This window comes from Mytilus californianus, unplaced genomic scaffold (assembly GCF_021869535.1).
Source record: "Mytilus californianus isolate M0D057914Y unplaced genomic scaffold, xbMytCali1.0.p SCAF_4, whole genome shotgun sequence".
Lineage (NCBI taxonomy): Eukaryota > Metazoa > Mollusca > Bivalvia > Mytilida > Mytilidae > Mytilus > Mytilus californianus.
This window is the reverse complement of record NW_026262690.1, coordinates 41914141-41936389: the sequence shown is the minus strand read 5'-3', so window position 1 is coordinate 41936389 and position 22249 is coordinate 41914141. Positions and strand designations below refer to the sequence as shown.

The 22249-nt window shown below is 33.4% G+C and overlaps 1 long non-coding RNA gene across 1 annotated transcript in view; it reads right to left on the bottom strand.

The window, feature by feature from the left end:
* Positions 1-21687, bottom strand: part of LOC127698369 (uncharacterized) — a 175877-nt gene extending 154190 nt beyond the window's left edge. The window contains exon 1 of the long non-coding RNA XR_007980801.1: positions 21553-21687. This is a non-coding gene — a long non-coding RNA (uncharacterized LOC127698369). The remainder of the gene's footprint in view (positions 1-21552) is intronic.
* Positions 21688-22249: the final 562 nt, after the last annotated feature.

Genomic DNA, 22249 nt, shown 5'->3' with positions numbered 1-22249 from the left:
AAAATATCTGGAACTATATAATTCAGTGAAATCATCATGCAGAATTTTAGAACAACAACACATCTGACAACAGGAATATTTATCAACAGTTGTCCAAATAATTATATTTTTAAAATAATCTATCATGTTCAATACTTTAAGCCTAATTAATTTAGGGTAAGGGTTGCTGTTATATATGCTCTAAGGTCAAGATGTACAAGCTAACCCATCCAGATGAGTTCATACTAGCAGAAATGAATCTACTTTAAACTTAACTTTATATAGATGCACGCTGAAATTTTTGTCAAATTGTCAGAAAAATAAATTCACATTATTCCTGTGAATGAATATGATAAAAGAAGGATGTTGAATAAGAAAATGTTAAAAGCGAAAGTGCCATGATATCAAGCATCACAATGTATCAGTTTAGTCAAATAAGTCAATTTTTTAAGAAGTTTATATTAACCTGGGTGCAAAAAAGGGTTCTTGTATCAAATATCTATTTATTATTTCGATTCATATAACTAGTTATAACTAAAGCTAAATCTAAAATACCTGCATTTAAAACTTCTTTTTTTTTCAAGCATTTTTTCTTGTAGCAGGAACAATCTTCTTTTGATGGAACACAATAACATTTGCTAACGGGTGTGGAAATAAATGCATAGCCTTTAGTATAATCACAACGACAAGTTCTGTCATCTGTAGCAGATCCATTTCTAGAAATAATCTGTCCTTCCTCAGTACAAGATGACTTTTCATACCAACATTCATTTCTTTCATAAGTAAACATAGGCCTTGGTTGGTATCTGCTTGACATACATGTCTTTGGAAATATATATTTTGCTCTACTGTCTTGAAACACAGGATATTTTCCTGTACAAAAATTAAATATAAATAATTTTATTTAGTACAATGTACAAGTTTCACTATAGCAAAATGACCCAAGCCACTTATACTACAGATTTATTGTTACAGTAGTAAGCTGTTGAGAAACAGCTTCACAGTACAATTGAACCAAACTGCATGTTAATAATATAAGCATGCAGTTTGGTTCATAATGAAATATCATATCAAAATCCTGATGTTGTTAATATTTTTGCATGTTTTGACACAAAACAATAATTTTTAAATTTTTGTCTAAGTTCTAGCTAGTGCCCCTTTGAACTTGAACATAAAAGACAAGAAAATGTGGAAATCTATCTGGCAAATACCTTTTTATTTTAACATATTGTTTTAAGAAATTTTTGGCACTGTGTATAGAGAAAAAAGTTTTAAAGGATAATTTTGAACAATATTTAGCCTGTAATTAAGTGGTTGTCCTTTGTTGTTGTGTATCATATTTGTTTATCATTCATTATTTTGTACATAAATTTATGAGGCCATAAGTTTCTCGTTAAGGTCTTTTCACCTTCAATTTGAGGTCAATGTCAGGTCATGATGAAATTTTACCTTGACCTTCAAAGTGTACTATGACCTTTACCTTGTTACATTTCAAAGGTCAAGTGGTCCTGAGTTGAATGGTGGTAGTCCCATGTCTCTATGACTTTCAGTTCTCAAGTTTGGTATTGCATCATATATTTGATTATTCATTGTGACCTTGATGAACCTTGGAAGTGTCCCAATTTTTTTTTTACAATGGTGTCCTTCGACTGCAAATCATTTATCACTTAGCAGATTCGAGATATCTGCTGCCGTTTTAGAGATAATGCAGTTTGAAATTTTGCGAGCGGAGGCATGTATTTCTGAATCAACAACAGCTTACCACCTGAAATTTTCAGAAAATGAAGAGTTTAACATGGTTATATGTTTGACTAATTACCAAAAAATTTCAATGAAAAACTTTTAAAAAAAATTCAACTTGATCTGTGTTTTATCAGTGGAAGTCAAAATTAAACATTGCATTGTATAAAGCATTGATTGTAGTTGATTCAACTATAATCATGGACAAAGGAAGATAACTCCAATTTTAAAAATTACTTGATATTTAGAAGAAAATAAAAATTTTGCAATTTTTCCATTTATAAAGGGGCATAACTCTAGAACTGTTAAAGTGACGCCACCAAAATTCAAACTTGATCTGTGTTTTGTGGTAATAAGCATTGTGTATAAGTTTCATTACATTTGGTTGAGGCAAACTTAAGTTAGAGAACGGAAACAAAAAATTTTGCAATTTTTCAATTTATAAAGAGCATAACTCTAGAACAGTTAAAGTGACGCCACCAAAATTTAAACTTGATCTGTGTTTTGTGGTAATTAGCATTATGTATAAGTTTCATAACATTTGGTTGAGGCAAACTCAAGTTAGAGAACGGAAACAAATTTTGGGACGTACGTACGTACAGACGGACAAGGGACAAGGGACAAGGGTAAAAGGCTACGGCGGGGGCATAAAAATCAATTTGAAATTTTCATGTTTTACATTGACTTTTTAAGTTTCATAAGTTCTATTTATACAATTGATAGTGCATCATTTTTGGCACTTTGCCAAATGGGGTCATTTAGTATATCAAATTGAATGTCTAAATGAGCTCTACTCAAAAATGAAAATTTTAAACCCCCTTTTCATCCCAGTGGGAAGGGTGGGGACATTTAGTACAAAAAAATCAACCTTCTCAGATGGTTAGGTTGTCGCATATCAAATGAAAGTCCATAAAGCGTACATTTCAAATATCAAATTGATGTCCCCCGAAAATGGATTGGGTGGGGTCATTGAGTGCAAAAAATACAATGTCTCATAAGGTAAGGTTGTTATATATCAAATGAAAGGTCATAATGTGTACATTTCAAATATCAAATTCCTCTCCTCCAAAAATGAGTAAGATGGGGTTATTAAGTGCAAAAATCAAACTTTCTAGAAAATGGTGTTGTCGCACAGCAAATGTAAGGTCATTTGGTCTACATTACAAATATCATACTTCCAATCGCGAAAATTTAGGCGGAATGGGTCATTAAGTGTAAATAAAATGCTCCGCAGGGCGCAGCTTGATACGACCGCAGAGGTCGAACCCTGAACAGTTGGGGCAAGTATGGACACAACATTCAAGCTTGATACAGCTTTGCATTTGGATTGTGATTAAAAATTTGACACAGCATAGGTTTCTGACACAGAATGAATGTGGTCTAAGAACTTAAAAATTTTAAATTGGACATTCACCTATTATGGTCCAATATCCAAAATCTAAATACATGGTTAGATTCAGCATATCAAAGAACCCCAAGAATTCAATTATTTGATGAAATCAAACAAAGTTTAATTTTGGACCCTTTTGACCTCAATGTGGACAAAGTTGATAACAAGGCCTAAAAATCAAAAATCTAAATACATGGTTAGATTCAGCATATCAAAGAACCCCATTCAATTTTTGTTGAAATCAAACAAAGTTTAATTTTGGACCCCGATTTGGACCAACTTGAAAACTGGGCCCATAATCAAAAATCTAAATACATGTTTAGATTCAGCATTTCAAAGAACCCTAAGAATTCAATTTTTGTTAAAATCAAAATAAGTTTAATTTTGGACCCTTTGGACCTTAATATAGACCAATTTGAAAACGGAACCAAAAATTAAGATTCTAAATACACGGTTAGATTCGGCATATCAAAGAATCCCAATAATTCAATATTGATGAAATCAAACAAAGTTTTATTTTGGACTCTTTGGACCTCAATGTGGACCAATTTAAAAACGGGGCCCAAAATCCAAAAACTAAATACACGGTTAGATTCAGCATATTAAAGAACCCCAAGAATTCAAGAATAAAACCCCATTGAAATTGGTCAAGAAATAAGCAATTTACACGAAGTATCTTCTTTTGCACAATACTGTGCAATTAAATATTTCTTGCTATTGCGCAATACTGTACAATTGACAATTTCTTGCTATTGCGCAATATTGTGCTATTGGATATTTCTTGCTATTGCGCAATACTGTGCAATTGAAGATTTCTTGCTATTGCGCAATACTGTGCAATTGAAGATTTCTTGCTATTGTGCAATACTGTGCAAATGAACATTTCTTGCTATTGCACAATACTTATTATATACTAATTCACACATCCTGTTTAGTGTGTATCTCCTACCATATCATTATTATTTGCTTTTAAATATAAATCAGAAATAACCAACTTAAAATGGAAAATTTTAAAAGAAAAAAAAAGGCAAAAAAGAAAAAAAAAGGAAAAAAAAAAATCCCCCCCCCCCCCCCAAATTTTTTGAACCCCCTTATGATTCATCACCCCCAAACTCAATCCCAGCCTTCCCTTTGTGGTATGGTACCTTGCAGTACAATTTCAGAGAGATCCATACACTTGAACACAAGTTATTGTCTGGAAACTAGAAAAATGTGTTTTTTGGCCCCTTTTTGGCCCCAAATTCCTAAACATTTAGGGCAATTACCCCCAAACTCAAACCCAGCTTTCCCTTTGTGATATGGAACCTTGTAGTACAATTTCAGAAATATCCATACACTTACACACAAGTTATTGTCATGAAACTAGAAAAATGCTTGTTTTTTGCCCCTTTTTTGGCCCCTAATTCCTAAAATTTTGAGGCAATTACCCCCAAAATCAATCCCAGCATTCTTTTTGTGATATGAAACCTTGTGGTACAATGTCAGAGAGATCCATACACTAACACACAAGTTATGTTTGGAAGTTACAAAAATGCTTATTTTTGGCCCCTTTTTGGCCCCTAATTCCTTTACTGTTGGTACCATAACCCCCAAAATCAATCCCTACCTTCCTTTTGTGGTATTGAACCTTGTGGTAAAATTTCAAAGAGATCCATTCACTTAAACTAAAGTTAGAGTGCGAAAACCAATGTGTCTTTGGACGACGACAACGACGATGACAACGACGCCAACGTCATACGAATATACGACCACAAAAATTTTTCAGCGGTCGTATAAAAAGTGAAATGGTTCAAAAGGTATGCTTGTCACATATCAAATGAAAGGTCGAAAAGAGTACATTACAAAAACATCACTTTTACAGGAAAGACCTTTCAATTGTTTTACAAACAATTGAGATACTAGTTTGAATTGTTTTTCGTTTGACATTTCAGGGCCATTGCTCATTGTTGAAGGTCGTATGGGGACTAATAGTTGTTAATTTCTGTGTCATTTGGTCCCTTGTGGAGAGTTGTCTCATTGGCAATCATACCACATCTTCTTATTTTCAAATTAGATAGATTTTATAATTTGATACCAGCATGACCTGAAATATTTCAGGAGCTCCACAAATAATCGTTTATACATGCTTAAATTTTGGGACCTACACAATCCAATTTTAGGATATACTTAAATATTCATGTGGAGCTCCACAAATTCTGGATATTATGAAACAATTATTGACCTTCATAAATACAACTATAAGCTAAGTATATAATACATAAATACAATGTATGGCCTTCCTGAACTATTTAAGACCTCCATAATTCCATTTCAGAATATCCTGCTTATTTCAGGACCTCCATAATTCCATTTCAGGATATCTTGAAATATTTCAGAACATACATAATTCTAACTGCAGGATTATATCCTGAAGCAATTCATACTATTGGTTTTTTTGTAGATATTGTATTGCTGATCATTTTTGCCTTTAACAGTTTCTACCTATCCATTATAATTTTATATTTGGCATTTTTGCTCCTGTCAAATTGTCTCTATAGGTCTTCTAAGGTTTTCAAGATATACGACAATTATTGCACTTTACTGTTATGTTCTATTTTTAGCCATGGCTTACATGTGTTGTTTTTGCACTGATGTCATCAATTCAGATGCGTAAATTTAAAAGTCTTGACAGTAAACAGATATGCTGTTACACAAATTAAAGTCATACAATTGTTGCAGTAAGGTTTCATTGTTAACTATTAAATAAAAGTACCTATTAGCCACTTTGGATTTTGACTTGCAGTTCATGAAATATGGAAATGGGGTTGTGAGAGCAGGGCAAGGTGTCCTATTCCTATATATTATATATAGAAACAAAATAAGTAAATCCTTTTTTATCAATTATCTTAAAGGCATACAATAGAGTCACAGGGGAGGAAAATAATTCATGCTAGTTTTATGTGTAGTTTTAGCGATGTTGCTAATAATAAGCATCCAAATTTTACAGAAAACACATCATCAATGGTAATCAAATCAGTTGTGTGAATTTGAAAACATTCTCAATGATATCCTATTATTGATCATCTAAAATGGATTGTGGGGACATCTTAAAACTAGACTTAAATAAACAACTTGTTTTTTTTTTGTCACCAAAAATATTTTGAAACTTCGCCATGGCTGAAAATAGAACATAGGGATAAAAAGGCATTAATTGTGTTAAAACCATAATAGATAGACAAAATGAATAAAAATCTAACAGGGACAAAAATGCTCAGAATTTCAAGATCTACCTACTTCCTATTTTAACCAAAATGGTCCTTAATATGACTCCTTTCAGACTTCTTGCAATATTAAATTACTTTTTTTGTCATATTTTCATGTTTTTGCCCTCAAAAACTATATGACATAGGTAGAAACTGCTCAAGGCAAAAATGATCAGCAGTTCAAAATTACATAACCAACGAAAACAATTCATGACTATAAGGAGTAATTGCCCTTAAATGACAATTTTTGACTAATTTTAGTGTATATACTTTTTTCAAAATGCCTATTATATAAAAAACTATTATTGACAAATAGAAACTGTTAACAATAAATATAGTCAGAAATACAAGATCTACAAAATTGCCAGAACAACCAAAACAATTGGCCTAAAACAACAATTTTTTCTTATTTTTGTGTCTGTCGTATACTTTTTCATACAAAAAAATGCAACTACTGAACCAATTTCAACAAAATGTGGGTTGAATGATCCTTAGGGTATCTTGTATAAAGTTTGTGGTTTTTTTCCCAGTCAGTGAACAAACATGAGACATTTTTTACCCCTCCTACAGAATGGTATGCCCTTAAATGATAGACAAAAAGAGCTGTTGTCAGCGGGTCATAAAAGATGGCATTTTTTGGAATTAATATTGATTCACACATAGGGTCTTTGCATCAAAATAAACACATTTATTTTAAAACCAGTTGTTGGCATGAACAAGTTATGTTCTTCTCATATATTTTATGATGGTATGATACTAAACCCCTAACAGGTGGGATTGTGCTTGATTTTCATATGATGCAGACATAATCTTTCAATCAGTTTAATTGAGGTCTGGAGCTGGCATGTCAGTAACTGCTAGTAGTCCATTGTCAATTCATGTATCCAGTGTTCTCCCCCACAGATTTCATATATATATATATATAGCATCCTGGTAAACAAGGAATTTTAAAATACCATCTTATTTCAAGAAATAATAGCAATGATTACATCCATAACACAATCTATAATATAATAATCTAAGATAGCATCACACTACCATGATGGTAAAACGCCATGGGGAGAACACTGTAGTATCATTGTCATTTTTCTTAGTTTCTTCTGTTACCTATTCTGACATCAGTCTCAGACTTCTTTTCAACTGAGTTTTACTGTGGGTATTGCTATGTTTTGACTAGAGGTATAGGGGGAGTGTTGAGATCTCACAAAACATGTTTAACCCAGTCTGTGCCAAACTGATTGAGAGTTTGTCTGACCGAAAGAGAAATTTGGCATTTGTCGGTCAGACAGAGTTTGGGACACAGTGTTAACCCTGCCGTATTTTTGCGCCTGTCCCAAGTCAAGAGCCTCTGTACTTTATTAGTTTTGTATAATAGAAAGAAAAGGATATGGGGTATCTATCCATGACACAAAATCAGTACATTGCACCAAAAAAAAAATGCACAAAAAGTAAAGGAACAGCGCTTGTATTGTTGTTCTTCATCTCAAAGTCACAGTGAGGCCTTCAACACAGAGCAAAAAAACTCTCACCTCACTGCAAGTTTAAGACGGCCCCTAGCACCGGCTTGAGCGGAATTCTTTACAAAAATAATTTGGATAGACTTTGTAAGATGTAACACCACCTAATTGGGCCTGGTCAAAAAAGAACATACAGGAAAGTAGTACATATTTAAAACAAAATACTTCCTATGCACAGGTGTAAATCTTAAACTATGTAGCATATATTTTAATAATTAAAGTATCAGATGAAAGGTGAAGGACTGGTGATCCTTGTAGAACACACAATTTACTCATAATTTTGAATAATACAAAAATTAATGAATGAATCCTAAAATTGAGGGCATATTTAGCCTGTTTCTCAGATATGAATTGCCTGGTTTGGTGTATCCAAACTTCTGGTAACCAGTGCAGTACAGTCTGATGTATAAATACAGGTATATTGATCCCGCTTCTATAAAATGTTTTGAAGTATAAAAATTAACGTGGATAGGAATGAGGGCCAAGATAAGTGGTGTGCATCTTATTAAAATTTTAGTATACAAACTGTCCTGTATGTTTCTTTTAAATTTTGGTTCTTTTATATGTTTCGGAGTTTAGTTTGACGTCCATTTTCACTGAACTAGTACACATTTTTGTTAAGGGGCCAGGTGACGCCTGCCTACAGTTGCGGGATTTTCTCGCTGTGTTGGAGACCTATTGGTGGCCTTGGGCTCTTTTCTGCTTTTTAGTAAGGTTGTTGTCTCTTTGACACATTCCCTGTTTCCATTCTCAATTTTATTTGCTTTTATATATATTGTTAATATGAATAAAACAAATGGAGAATGTGTCTATGGGACACAGATGATGCCTCGCTTGCATATAATGTTATAAAGGGACATCAAACCAGAACGGTAAACGTGAGGCTACCCAAATCCGTACTTGATCTGAGTTTTGTGGTAATAAGCATTTTGTATAAGTTTCATTACATTTGGTTTAGGCAAACTTAAGTTTCTAGAACGGTAAAGGTGACACCACCTAACTTCAAACTTGATTTGTGTTTTGTGTTTATAAGCATTGTGTATTAGATTCATAACATGAGGTTGAGGCAAACTTAAGTTAGAGAATAGAAACCAATTTTAGAGCATACGGACAGATGTACAGCCAGACAAGGGAAAAACTTCATTATCCCTCCTCTATGGCAGGGGCATTAAAAACAAGAATATATGTTAATAAAATGCTCCGCTGGGCGCAGCTTGATACGACCGCAGAGGTCGAACCCTGAACAGTTGGGGCAAGTATGGACACAACATTCAAGCTTGATACAGCAATGAACTTGGATTGTGATTAAATATTTGACACAGCACAGGTTTCTGACACAGAATGAATGTGGTCTAAGAACTTAAAATTTTTTAATTTACCTATTCAAACCATATCATTATTATTTGCTTTTATATATAAATCAGAAATAACCAATTTAAAATGGAAAATTTTAAAGAAAATAAAATCCCCCCCCCCCCCCCCGAATTTTTTGACCCCCCTTATGATTCATCACCCCCAAACTCAATCCCAGCCTTCCCTTTGTGGTATGGTACCTGCAGTACAATTTCAGAGAGATCCATACACTTGAACACAAGTTATAGTCTGGAAACTAGAAAAATGCTTGTTTTTTGGCCCCTTTTTGGCCCCAAATTCCTAAATGTTTAGAGCAATTACCCCCAAACTCAAACCCAGCTTTCCCTTTGTGATATGGAACCTTGTAGTACAATTTCATAAAGATCCATACACTTACACACAAGTTATTGTCCTGAAACTAGAAAAATTTGTAAGGGTTCCACGGAACCCAGTGTCTCGCCTACTTTTTCTGTTAATCGCAGGCTCAACAAAAATGAGGAAGTAAATCAATAAAAATATTCCTCTTGATACTATCTTTTGATTGTAAGAAGCTTCTGTCCAAGTTTGGTAAAAATCAAGGATAGTTTATGAATCTAATAAATGTTTAAAAACTTTAACTGCAGACTGAATGTAATGTTAACTGGAAGAAAACAAAATGTCCTTCTAGATACTACCATTTGATCATAAACAAGCTTCTGTCCAAGTTTGGTACAAATCTAAAATAGTATAAGAAAGTTATTAAAATTTTAAGAACTTTAACCACAGAGTGAATATGTTGTTTCCTGGCAGAAAATCTAAGTCCATTTAAAAGTAAAATACGGAAAAAATCGATTTATTTTTTTACAAAATTTACTTCTGGATACTATCTTATGATCATAAACAAGCTTCTGTCCAAGTTTGGTAGAAATCCAGGATAGTTTAAGAAAGTTATTAAAATTTCAAAAACTTTAACCACAGAGTGAATATTTGTGGACGCCAACGACAACGCCGACAGAATGAAGGATCGCTATGTCTCGCTTTTTCGACTAAAGTTGAAGGCTCGACAAAAATGCTTGTTTTTTGCCCCTTTTTTGGCCCCTAATTCCTAAAATTTTGAAGCAATTACCCCCAAAATTATTCCCAGCCTTCCCTTTGTGGTATGGTACCTTGCAATACAATGTCAGAGAGATCCATACACTAACACACAAGTTATGTCTGGAAGTTACAAAAATGCTTATTTTTGACCCTTTTTTGGCCCCTAATTCCTTAACCGTTGGTACCATAACCCCCAAAATCAATCCCAACCTTCCTTTTGTGGTATTGAACCTTATGGTAAAATTTCATAGAGATCCATTCACTTAAACTAAAGTTAGAGTGCGAAAACCAATGTGTCTTCGGACGATGACGACGACGCCAACGTCATACCAATATACGACCGCAAAGTATTTTGCATTCGTATAAAAACTTATTGAATGTATCAATAGGATACCATGTCCTGCTCTCACAATCACATTTGCATGTTCAGTGAACTGAGAAATCTTCGTAAAAACTTTGGCAGTATAATTTCATATTTCACAGTACTGAATCCTTACTGCCACAATTTTACGACTTTTGCTTCATCAAATTTCTCTATCTATCTTAATATGATTCAAGATATTAGACAATTATTGCCATTTTAAACCTTGTGTTTTATATTTAGCCATGGCAGCAATGATGTTTGATTTGCAGGAACAAAGAAACATCAAAGCTATACTAGATAAGTCCTAAGTATCATTCAGCCCAATTTTGGTCATTGATCCAGTGGTTTCAGAGGAGAAGACTTTTTTAAAGTTTATGACGAGAAAGGACATCAAGTGATGGCAATTATAGCATAAAATAATGTTCCCCCTGTAATATTGACCGCCATACAAAATTTCATAGAAAACATTGTCTGCAGACAATATTTAATAATGAAACACTGTCCAGGACAATGACAATATTTCATTCTGAAAGTGTCTTCCTCTAAAAAACTTTTTGAGGTTCTTTGGGACAATAGTTTACATGAAATACTATCCCTAACCAAGCTAACAATATTTCCTAATCAAAGGACCCTGAAGAATTATATGAAATGGTGAATATGTTTATGAAATCTTTGGAATATTGTTCTTAAAAGGTATGTGTATAACAGTGAAATGCTGCATCAAATATTTCTCATCTATTCCCGTAGCAGTAGCTATATAGATTCCAAGCTGAGGTCGGAATTCCGAGCTATGAGAGATGCTTCGGAGAATTGTACTTAGTTTATTTTTAGCTTGGAAAAAGTTCGGAAAATTGTACTTCGTCAATTTTTGGCTCTGAAAAAGCTCGGAGCTTTTAACTTTGCCATTTTTATAGGTCGGCGATTGTTTGGAGTTTGGGACTTTGTAATTTTGTAGTTCGGAGATGATCTGGACCTTTGGGCTTTGTCATTTTTTTAGGTCGGAGATGGTTTGGAGGTTTGGACTTTGTCATTTTTATAGGTCGGAGATGGTTTGGAGCTTTGGACCTTGTCATTTTTATAGGTCAGAGATAGTTATAATTTATTTTTTTTTCAATTTGGAACATAATTTTTCAACTCTAAAATAGTTCAGTCAATATGATGTGTTTTTTTCATTGATGGTCCAACTTTTTTTTTGCTTTAAACCTTTTCCATATACTCTCTAACTTGAACTCTGTGATGAGTATTCAAGATCTACAACAATAAAATAATTAAAGAAGAAACCTTGTCAATGCATACCTTTTAAACATTCAAAATATTTTTGTTGCATTTTATCTTGTATTTGTAACATTGGTTATGTATGGTTAACAAATAAGGGACAATCAATTTTTCAAATACAAACAAGAACTATTGCACTTGTAAAACAAGCTTTAAGATTATTTGTTTAAAATTGTTTTGTAGAAACTTTCTTGATAAATTTTTAAAAGTCATACATCCCATGAAAAGATTTTTTTTCATGATAAGAAGTGTGTGTTGTATTGTCCTCCTGGTATTTCTTGCGATTTTTCAATAAACATTAAACATAAAACATTTCAATGAAAAAAATTTAATTTCATATTAAATCATTCAGTTTATACAATTACCATGTTGATTGAAACCTTTCAACACACAAATTAATTCATATATGTATACAATATAGATGTACCATAATCTTGATACTTTTGCCAATTACCTCTTCTCTACAACATACATTCTGTCAAATACACACACAAACACACACAATCACACAGTTTTACATAAAAATTGCATGCAACTAGTTTTTTCCCTTTCTAAGCCAGTATATCTTAACTACAATATATATAAACACTTTATAATATATATTTTAACTACATAACTCTTAAAATAAATTTGCATTGTGGTGGTTATTCACAAGTTCAGATTTTGAGGAACTTTTGCCTATGTTAGAAATCATTATCAATTGAAAAATCCTTTTAACAAAAATTTATAATCATAAACCAATTAAAGAACATGTTTAAGTTCAAACTAAATATAAAAATATTCCAACTGGGCAGTTTAAAGGCCAAAATTAAATGGATCAATAATAAAAAAAAAATTCACAATGGCTGACCATTTTCAACAGTGTTCTCTCTACTCAAATTGATCATTCCTTACAAAAAATCAACAACATGAATATTAGCAATAGAATAGAAATTATAACATCTAAATTTCTAAGGCACTAAGTTTTGAAATTTAAATTTCTACATTTATAGTAACAGGAATTAAGAAGTTCAGTCTCGCTCCACATTGTTTGGGATAACTCCACAGCAAATCTTTGATTCAGTCTTTACAACAACAACTGGTTCTTGTAGTAGTTCAGCTCTTACAACAGTATTTTCAACACTGAAAAAAAGAGTATTATTAAATCATAATGAACGCAATAAGGAAAAAAAAATCATAAGATCATGTATAAATTTCTTCAGCAATATTTGCTTTTTACCTATATTTAGCCATGAAAAATTTAGGTTGCATAAATATAATAAAATCAATTGAAGTGCCAATATTTCTAAATAGTCCTTTTTGTGTCAAGTTGTATTTTACATTTCTAGCTGTGATTTGTTTCTGTATTAACTTGTAATTGTTTAAATTTTTGCCCTTTAACTAACAGTTGTCTCATTGGCAATCTTACTAAATATATCGAAACTAAGATTTTCTTATAGCCCTACTAGTTATTTCCTGCATCTTCAAAGTCAGTTATTTCCCTAAATAAACAGTTTAAAAACCAGAAAATATATAACTGGTGCTAGGGGCCATATTAAACTTCCAGTGATGTGGGAGTTTGCTCAATGTTGAAAGCCTTAATTGAACTGTGATGAAGAGCAGCAATAAAAGCACTGTTCCTCTGCTTTTTGTGAATTTTTCTCTGTGTTTACAGTTTTTGAGTCACTTTGTTTCAATTAAATTATAGTAGGCTTCTTAATAGTTTTAAAAATATTTACCTCTGTAATTGGAAAGTCTGAAGATGCTGCAAACAGTTTCTAATCAGTGGTCCCAATGGCTGAAACTTCTGGCAAACAGCCACCACTTTCCTTGAAGACTTGTGCAATAGATAATGTCCAACTTCAACAATTGAATTATTCACCATCTTGATTGTGTAGGAGTTTCTTTTAACAACACGTGTGCACTGTTTTGAAAACATCAAAAATCCATTTCTAGAAATCTTTTTAACCATCATCCAGTTGCTGGCTTCACATGTACCGCAGAGTCGCACCAATTCTTCCTTCACATCATTCGAGAAATGAAAGGTTTTCTGAATCTTGGCAGGAGTGAAGACAACACACTGGTAAGCATCTTCTCCTCCTTTCTGTCGTGCGTTACTGCCTTCTGTCATACACTGGTAGAAGTCTCTTAGTTGGTCTTCTTGGCATTGAACTGCCATTGCCTCTACCTTTTTCTGGCACTGAAGGGACCAAAATATTTGTCTGCAAGCGTTCCCAGTACCATGTAAAGACTTCTTTATCTCTCCATTAAAGGACTCTAAAACAAAGCAAGACCATGCCCAAAGTGGCCCCCACATCCTTACACATCTTGTCAGGTGAATTAAGTTGTGTGCATTGAGGCCGACAATACTTTCTCTGTACAGCATGTTCAAATTTCTTACAAATGTTCTGAGAAGGAGATCTGCTCTTCTTAAGTCTGCCTCTGAAATGCCTTCACCAAGGAGGATGAATGTACCTTCCACCAGCAAGCTATAATGGGTTAAATAAATATCTGGTAAAATGTTCTGTAATGCTGGTAGGGAGAAATACAGCAACCAGGATCTAAATTCAGATGCTTTCCAGTGGTTGTAGTTTCCAGCAATCTTTCTAGGTAATCTCCTCAAGAAGTATGGAGGCTGTATGTTCTTTAAGATTTTGTCAACTTCGTCCACCCTCTTCCCAATGTAGTATGGTTCTTTGCTGTTCTTTGCATCAAACCACAAACTCATTAGTTTCTTTAAGATGCCCAAAAGGATACCATGCATATAGTCAATAACAACATTTGTGGTGACATTGAAGTATAGAAGGCAAGACAGGACTGACTCAGAGTTAATTCCACGAATCCTTTTTCCACTGGCAATTGCTTCCTGGGCATCTGCTCTGATGTTTTCTTTGGTTCTTGGCTCCGGATCAACATCTCTGAATGGGTAGCTTCTACAGTTTCCTTTACCACTCTTTACTACTTTTCCTGGCTCGAGACAATATAAGCAGCTATGCTCTCTGTTATGCTGGGTCATTTGCAGCACATAAGCCCTTGCCTGCAGGTCCATTGTAGCAACAATCATCATTGCTCTAGTTTTTATCACAGTTTGCTTGATGTTGACTTCAATACCTCTTTGGAATAGTTGAATCAAGTCTTCCACCAATGGACGCAGGAACATGTTCATTTGTGGTTTACCGCAACCTTGTCATATTCCCCATAACACCATGTTCTTCCTAGTGAAGCATTGTTTTGGTGGCAGTTCATTCAAAATCATGTACAAAGGCCAGAGTGATACTTTTGAACTTTGAAAAAGTGGTATACCATCTGTGGACAGTGAGAAGGTGATGTCGTTCTTGTCAGCCAGAAATCCACCCGGTTCCTTCAACTTTCTGTACTCCTCACCATCCAGAATGTCAGAAATTGTTGTGTGGTCGGAAGATCTATTGCTTACATAGTCCTGAACTGCTGTCCATATACCATCCCTTTCCAAGATCTCTTTTAGCTGGGCTCGCATACTTTAAGTCACAAAATAGTTGGCAGTTTTCTTCTCCTTTTTTCCTAGGCAGCCTGGTGTCTTACAGTTTTCTACGTCACCAGTGAAGAGTTTTTTACATGCAGGACAATAGAGATGATGTATTAAGCAGTCTGTGTTAAAACCACATACTTGTTTAAGTGTGTCGATGTTGGTTTCCATGAGGTTTTCTGTGGTTATATGGAGTCCCATTAACTGGATAAGATGACGAAAGCCTCTGTCTGATAGACTGTAGTAAGTTTCAAAAGCACACATGGTCATGTAATGATACTGCGGAATTGGAGCATTGTATACCTGCTGACTAGGTGGCAAGACATATAGTGGTGGTCCAAAACTTTCAACAAAATTTTCAACTAGCTCTTCTTCATCTTCAATATCCATGTCTGCTTGAGTATCAAGTATAATGTTTGAAGAATTATCATCATTATCACCTATGCATTCCATAGTTTCCTGAACTGGCATTGCTTGTTGTGGCTTTGCTGCAACAGGTGTCTCAGACAGTTCTCTTTCTTCTTGGCTTTTCCTGGAAAAAGGGATAAAAACAACAATTCAAACATGGTTCAGAAGATTAAAGAACTATATTTTAAGTTAGCAAATTTGAGCTAGCATAACACTGAGACACATAAGTTGATTTTTTAAAATATGTTATTTCAATAACTAAGATATAAATAAAGAAAGAATTACTGAAAATTTGTTTTTGATTCGATTTACACATTAGTTCACTATACACAGGTTTCAAAGCTCAGGTTTTTTGTAGGTTTTATTCATTTAAGGACATTTCATCACTATAAACACTCTTATTATATCCAGTCATGGTATTCAAATTGACAAATTGTCAACTAATAATCATTTTAATATTGGATCAGTAGAAACAAAAATATGTGTCTATAGGACTCACTCATTCTATATAACTATGTTCATTAACTTTGACCTGTAATTAAAAAAGCTCACATCAAAAAGAACATTTGTACTATTAAAGTTTCAAGTTGGTGGCTAAATGCCTGATACAAAAGGTACAAACATGGAACACAGACATAAAAATATAGTATATGCCAATACACATAATTAACAGCCCATGGTGATGTTTCATAGCCTAACAGGTTTTGGTCCAAAAAGGACCTACAGAGGCAGAATCTTATGTCGGTACACCTTTCCTATATTGCCTATGGAACACAGACATATTTCAGGGCCTTTTAATGCTGACTTTGTGTGGTATGGGTTTTGCTCATTGTTGAAGGCCGTACTGTGACCTATAGCTGTTAATTTCTGTGTCATGTGGTCTCTTATGGAGAGTTGTCTCATTGGTAATCATACCACATCTCCTTTTTTTTTGCCTACCCATTAAGTCTTTTAATGCAATTCTAATTTATTTATCTTAAAGGAGGAAAAATGCATATATTGAAAACATACTGATGGTAAAAGGTACTCTTTGGCAATGGAACATCTTCACTGACTTCACAATATTTTTTTTAAATGGCAAGTCTAATAAAAATATGCAACAGAATGCTTGGTACATTTGACAGGTTTTTTAATAAGAGAACTAATTACCGGTACATTATGCAAAATACAGAATACCCTTTTCTAGCTTTTATCATATTAAATTTATATTTTGTAATAAGCAAATGTTTAAACTTGTCTTGTCAAAGTATGAAAATGACTTTTCTAATAGTTATCCAATGAGGAAAATTTATTTGAAAAAATAGCTTGGTTATAGTATTTTATATATCTGGTACATGTATTTTAGCTTTAGAAGAGAGGAAACAGCTAGAAGACAGTCTTAGAGGTGACCAGTTCCATGAGCTTGTCAAGAAGTATGTCAAAAAAGATAAAGAGAAAAGAACAGAAAAGATCCCTGACAAGGCTTTTATCTTTAATATTGCATGGAAAGTCAAGTGTAAAGTTTAATTTTTTCAGGGTTCACTTTCAATATAATCATTAACATCAGTTACAATATTAAGGGCTTAAGTAAACATCATATGCAGATAAAATTATCAATATTTTAATCATAGTATACAGCTCTCACAAGCTTCTATTACCAACAGAATTATGAACAAAAGGTACAACTACTTCATTGTACTTAAAAGAAGATTTTTTGGGATTGTTGACCATTTGATTTTCTAATCTCAAAATTAAAAAAGATGCATTCTATATAACATTGTATAAGTAAATGAGACATAGATATAAGAAGATGTGGTATGAGTGCCATTGAGACAACTCTCCAAGTCCCAATTTGTAAAAGTACCCAATAATAGGATAAAGTACGGTCTACAACACGGAGCCTTGGCTAACACCGAACAACAAGCTATAAAGGGCCGCCAACGCTTATGAACCACATCAACAAACAACAACTACTGAACATCAGATTCCTGACTTAGGACAGGTGCAAACAAATGCAGCGGGTTTAAATGTTTTAATAGGTACCAACCTTCACCCTTGTATATATTATATATTAAAGCTACATCATATAAAACATTATTTTTTGTATCTTTTTTAGACATCTTCCAAAACTTCTGTAGTTGAGAAACCTGCAGTTCCTGCAAAAAAGCACAAGATACAACAAGAAAAACCAACACCAAAACCAGTACAGGTATGTTTTTTTTCGTATGTATGTTGAATCAACAGAATGTTTTTTTCCTTATGGTATGATTATTTTTGTTGTTGTAAACAACACAAGTCACAACTTACCCAAGTAATTGGGTGTTAAGACATATATGACGGTTTCATAAATTTATCTATTTTTTTTCTATTCTGGCACTATTTTAATGGTAGTATTGCATAAATGATTATAGTCTTTTTAAAAATAAGAAAATGTGCTATGAATGCCAATGCTCTATCCAAGACACAATATGAATAAGAAGATGTGGTATGAGTGCCAATGAGACAACTCTTCATCCAAGAAACAATGTATATTATGTAGTCAAAGTAAGAATTATAGCTTTCAGTGCAGCCTTTAATGCAGAGCCTTCGCTCACACCAAACTGCAAGCTAGAAAGGACCCAAAAGAGACAATTCAAACAAGAAAACACACTGTCTTATGTACAACAAAAAGATAAACAAAAAAAACCACTGACCTATATCTTAAATTTTCAGAAAAATTTTGAGACAGTTGCCAGAGAACTTGAAGTAACAGAGCTTCACCAGCAGCTCGAGGAAAACTGGTAAGTACATTATTTGTAGATATGTCCAACCCACAACAGTAGGATATAAATTGATTTCTTGTATGTATGGGTAGCTCCACACCGACATAAATCAACTGAATTTTATTTGAATAAATAAAAAATAAATAAAAAGGAAGACATTAATTACTGTATGGTTAGACTTAAGGATCTTTACTGAAAATAACTGCATGCTTAAAACAAAAACAGTATGCATCATCTCAACTACAAATGTATATAAAATGCTTCACTGAGCGCAGCTGGATACGACCGCAGAGGTCCAACCCTGAACAGTCGGAGCGAAAATGGACACGATATTTGTGCTTGATACAGGTCTGAATTTGGATTGTAATTAAATATTTGACACATAATAGGTTTCTGACACCGAATAACTGTAGTCAAAAAACTTAGAATTGGTTATATGATTTGAATTTATATTCAATTTTTTTTTTTGTGCAATACACTATGCTGTTGTGAATTGACCCCCCCCCCCACCAACAAAAAAAAACAAATTTACCCCCCCCCTTTTTTTTTGCTGTTGTGAAATACACTATGCTGTTGCATATTGACCCCCCCCCCCCCCCCAAAAAAAAAAAAAAAACCAGGTTTGAGCCATAACCCCTCAAAGCCAATCCTAACCATCCCTTTGTGGTATGGAAACTTGTGGTATAATTTCAGAGAGATCCATACACTTAAACACAAGTTGTTGTCTGGAAGTTATAAAAATGCTTATTTCTGGCCCCTAATTCCTTAACTGTTGGTACCATAACCCCCAAAATCAATCCCAACCTTCCTTTTGTGGTATTGAACCTTATAGTAAAATTTCATAGAGATCCATTCACCTAAACTAAAGTTATTGTGTGAAAACCAATATGTCTTCCGATGACGACAACGCCAACGTTATACCAATATACGACTGCAAAATTTTTTTGCGTTCGTATAAAAACCATATAAACCTGTCAGATCTTTAATATCATCAAATGTCAATGAAAATCAATAAATTAATTTAATATATATAAACATATGTAACATAACACATATATAAAAGTTTTTATCTATTTAAATAATATTTTATTTTATATCCAAATCAGCAAAAAATGCTGTTGATTTATGTTTTTGTCCCAACATAACAATTTTAAAATTTTGTAGGTACTTACCAATCAGCCAAGTTGTAAGAGAGTCTATGGATATCTTGGTATCGGATTGTAGGCCTGGAACACCGGAGCGTGACATTTGTATTGACTGTACAGTTCTGCAGGAACAGGTACAGTCCAACACCAACCAGATATGTGGTCTACAAAACCAGCTACAGTCCTTTAATAGCCAGCTCCTTTCAACAAAGAGCCAACTGCAGTCTTCACAAAACCTCAACCAGAGCTTACAACATCAACTTAGTAATCTCCAATATTATGTGCAGATAATGTGGAGTAAGAATCAGGTTATTTTTATCATGTATCTTAATACCAATATTCTCTTCCTCAGATATATACTTATAGAAATAAACAGTTCCTCCATAGTACCCATTTAGGTGAAAATAACATTATTAGAATATTTGACAAATGGTTTCATGTTAAAAAGAGACCAAATATTTGTCAAAAAATTAGTGTGTCTAATAGAAACATAAATATTCAATTAAATATTTTCAAAGCTAAAGCTTGAAAATGCGTCATAAAAACCATTGCAACAACTTTATAGAGATATCAAAATACTTATCAAATGTACCAGGCTTGTAATTTTTGTGCATGTCAGACACTTGTTTCGTCTATACAAGACTCACTAGTGACTCTCAAATCAAAATAATTGAAAAATATACTACAAATCAAAATAATTGAAAAATATACTATAAGTCATATAATTGGTCAAGTCAAATTTTATGTTGAATATCTAAATATTGATGATAAAGGCTATTTCAGGATCACTGTATATAATTGAATATCATTATTTTATTATTTATTTTAGTTAGATGTGCCAGAGTTGTACATATTGTTGAAATAAGCAAGTGGCAAGTATTATGGTTATGAATTGTTTTTGATATTTTTCTATATTTCAGGGTTGGCATCATTCCTCATGCAATGACCCTGGTACAAGCAATAGAGGTGAGAGTAGCTATCAACAAAACAGTAACAACAACCAACAGATATCAACAACTCGGTCATCAACTACTCAGTCATCAACAAATCAGTCAACTTCTCAGTCATCAACTACTCGGTTATCATCAACTCAGTCAACTGACCATCAAGTATCTTCATTCTCAAACCAGCAGACATCTTCAAACAGTATTGCATTGGTCACATCACATGATGAAACTCTTAACATCAGTATTCCAGACGGTACAACACCTATAAAATCTGCCAATTCGTCATTCATTCAGGTATCATATCACTTACAATTTTTGAAAACCTTGAAACAATTTGTCATCCTTTTAAAAGGTTAAAATTTTCTTATAAATCAAGAATAATTATAATGGAAACTGGTAAAAATTATTAATGAAAATGATCATTTCTTTTTTAATACAACATTATTTACACTGAAATAATTAAGTGCTTCGCTGAGCGCAGCTGGATACGATACGTATAAACCTTGAATAGTTGGGGCAAAAATGGACACAATATTCGCGCTTGATACAGGTCTGAATTTCGATTGTAATTAAGTATTTGACATATATAATAGGTTTCTGACACAGAATAACTGTAGTCAAAGAACTTAGAATTGGTAATATGATTTGATTTGATATATTCAATTTTTTACTTTTGTGCAATACACCATGCTGTTGCGTATTGACCCCCCCCCCCCTTTATTTTGCAAAAAAAAAAATATTTGAAGAAATTTTCTTTTTAATTTCTGAAATGAGAGATTCATACACCGTTCCACAAGTTATTGTCTGGAAACTAGAAAAATGCTTATTTGGGCCCTTTTTTGGCCCCTAATTCCTTAACTGTTGGTACCATAACCCCCAAAATCAATCCCAACCTTCCTTTTGTGGTATTAAACCTTATGGTAAAATTTCATAGAGATTCATTCACTTAAACTAAAGTTAGAGTGCGAAAACCAATGTGTCTTCGGACGACTACGACAACGACGCCAACGTCATACCAATATATGACAGCAAAATTTTTTTTCGGTCGCATAAAAAGGAGGATTTGGTATGATTGCCAAAAGAAACAACTCTTCACAAGAGACCAAATGACACAGAAATTAACAACTATAGGTCACCGTACGGCCCTCAATAATGAGCAAAGCCCATATCTCTTTGTCAGCTATCATGGCTATAAAAGGCTTCAAAATGCTTGGAATAAGAAATCTGCTGGTATCACTTGTGATGCTTATTTTTAGCAACAACAAAAGAAACAACAGTACTTAATTTGAAAGAAACAAATTTTGTGTGGAAGTTGAATGTTCATAATTTTGAATTCCTTGACTTAAAAATGCAATCTTTCTGATTTTTTAACGGTTTATTTTAATTTATAGGATACAGCAGCCTCTTCCACAGTTGCCTTTTACAACAACTACACACAGGTATTATATTTTTTATGCCCCACCTCGGGACAACATGTTTTTGGGTCTGTGAGTCTGTTTGTTTGTCTGTCTGTCCCGCTTTAGGATGAAGTTTTTGATGAAGTTGAAGTTCAATCAACTTGAAACTAAGTACACATGTTCCCTATGATAT